This window comes from Schistocerca serialis, chromosome 2 (assembly GCF_023864345.2).
Source record: "Schistocerca serialis cubense isolate TAMUIC-IGC-003099 chromosome 2, iqSchSeri2.2, whole genome shotgun sequence".
NCBI lineage: Eukaryota > Metazoa > Arthropoda > Insecta > Orthoptera > Acrididae > Schistocerca > Schistocerca serialis.
Genome location: NC_064639.1, coordinates 961794037 through 961797075, shown reverse-complemented (window position 1 = coordinate 961797075; position 3039 = coordinate 961794037).

Here is a 3039-nt window from a genome sequence, read left to right as displayed (position 1 = left end):
ATTATCGTACGGTAGCGAAACCTGGTAGATATGCTAATGCGTTGATGAAGAACCGATTTACGCTGGAAAAAATTAGTTCCAGTTTTCGCAACCAGGTGCAAATTTGGCGCTATAAATGTAAAAAAGATGTGTAGGAATGTTTCCATGTCTAATGGATTATGAACGAGACGTCGGCAGCAAACGTCGAAAAACTGAGAAACGCATAATTTTGATTATTAACCGCCGTTTACGCAATTTCTTCGATATGAGCACCAGAGTTATCGAAGAAATCCGTGAAACGATGTGACGAACAGTTGCTAGCAGCAGTTCCGGTTGAATCTAAGCAACGTGTTCCCGCCTTAGGTAGATACCGAACATATTACTGGTGAACGCGTTCTAAGTTAGATGGATTCAGATCAGATGGTCTTGCAGCTCATATATCTAGAAAACCTGTGGAGTTACACTACTGGCCATTAAACTTGCTACACTAAGAGGAAATGCAGATGATCAACGGGTATTCATTGGACAAATATATTGTACTAGAGCTGACATGTGATTACATTTTCACGCAGTTTGGGTGCATAGATCCTGAGAAATCAGTACCCAGAACAACCACCTCTGACCGTAATAACGGCCTTGATACGCCTGGGTATTAAGTCAAACAGAGCTTGGATGGCATGTGCAAGTACAGCTGCCCGTGCAGCTTCAACACGATACCAGAGTTCATCAAGAGTAGTGACCGGCGTATTGTGACGAGCCAGTTGCTCGGCCACCATTGACCAGACGTTTTCAATTGGTGAGAGATCTGGAGAATGTGCTGGCCAGGATAGCAGTCGAACATTTTCTGTATCCAGAAAGGCCCGTACGTGACCTGCAACATGCGGTCGTGCATTATCCTGCTGAAATGTAGGATATCTCACGGATCGAATGAAGGGTAGAGCCACGGGTCGTAACACATCTGAAATGTAACGTCCACTGTTCAAAGTGCCGTCAATGCGAACAAGAGGTGACCGAGACGTGCAACCAATGGCACCCCAAACCATCACATCGGGTGATACGCCAGTATGGCGATGACGAATACACGCTTCCAATGTGCGTTCACTGCGATGTCGCCAAACACGGATGCGACCATCATGATGCTGTAAACAGAACCGGCAATCATCCGAAAAAATGAAGTTTTGCCATTCGTGCACCCACGTTCGCCGTTGAGTACACCATCGCAGGCGCTCCTGTCTGTGATGCAGCGTCAAGGATAACCGCAGCCATGCTCTCCGAGCTGATAGTCCATGCTGCTGCAAACATCGTCGAACTGTTCGTGCAGATGGTTGTTGTCTTGCAAACGTTCCCTTCTGTTGACTCAGGGATCTGTTACAGCCACACGGATAAGATGCCTATTATCTCGACTGCTAGTGATACGAGGCCGTTGGGATCCAGCACGGCGTTCCGTATTACCCTCCTGAACCCACCGATTCCATACTCTGCTAACAGTCATTGGATGTCGACCAACGCGAGCAGCAATGTCGCGATACGATAAACAGCAATCGCGATAGGCTACAATCCGACCTTTATCAAAGTCGGAAACGTGATGGTACGCATTTCTTCTCCTTACACGAGGCGTCATAATTACGTTTCACCAGGCAACGCCGGTCAACTGCTGTTTGTGTATGAGAAATCGGTTGGAAACTTTCCTCATGTCAGCACGTTTTAGGTGTCGCCACCGGCCCCAACCATGTGTGAATGCTCTGAAAAGCTAATCATTTGCATATCACAGCATCTTCTTCCTGTCGGCTAAATTTCGCGTCTTTAGCACGTCATCTTCGTGGTGTTGCAATTTTAATGGCCAGTAGTGTAGTATGTTTGTGGTAGGTTGCATTAAGGAGATCTTTCACTGGGCGAGTGACATGAGGTGTTCCTCATCTTGTTTGAAAACAGCGGTTTCCAGACTGTTGCGCTCTTCCAAAGTATGAATCACATGCTGTACAAGGAGGTCTCGATAACGCGCAGATGTCATGGTTCACCTGACATGCCCGGTGGATGTATCATTTCAAAGAGAAGGGACCGATAATAAAGGTGCTTGTAGATCCAAACCACACAGTCACATGTGGCGAGTTCTATGGCTCCTCGTGCACAACACACGGTTCTCCATATTCGGCAGTTCTGTGTGTTCACTGCACTATGTAGTGTAAAATACGCCTTGTCCCTCCAAAAAATTTCCTGGCCACATGTCATCAACTTCAATCCGTGCTAGAAACCGAAGAGCAAATTCAAAACGTTGCTGCGAATCATGTGGCTTCAGTTGCTGCACGGTCTGGATCGTAAAGGGCACTAGCGTAAAATGAACTGCAAAACCTTCCGTACTGTTGACTATGGGATGGACAGTTCTAGAGACACCTTAAGAGCCCCAGCACTAGCCGAGACATATGCTGCACGGTCAGTTACAGTAACAGCAACCTCATCCATAACGTCCATCGGGATAGGACGCCTTCCTCTTCCAGGTGCTACACAAAACTCAACCGTGTTTTCGAATTTTATTATCATCTTCCTTAAACCATTTAATGACATCGGGCTTTTCCTCAGACCTCCCAGTCGGCGATACTCTCTCACTGTAACATTGTAATGCCCTTGTTCTAAAACGGCTCTGACCACTACGGGACTTAACATCTGAGGTCATCAGTCTCCTAGAACTTAGAACTACTTAAACCTAATTAACCTAAGGACATCACACAATACCCATGCCCAAGGCAGGATTCGAACCTGTGACCGTAGCAGTCGCGTGGTTCCGGACTGAAGCGCCTAGTACCGCTCCGCCACCGCGGCCGGCTAATACCCTTGTTCACATAAAAAGGTCTGAGTAACAGCCTAGGGTCTCTCTTCTCGATAGCCATACTGTTCAGTTTTGACTCTTAAAATGACAGCCTGGATATCATACGATCATACAGTGTACAGCGCCGGATTTGCACCTGGAGGTCAAAATTGGAACTAATTTTTTTTCCAGCGTAAATCGGCTCAGCATTAACGAATTAGCATATTCACAAGTTCCGCTGACTTACGGTAATTACA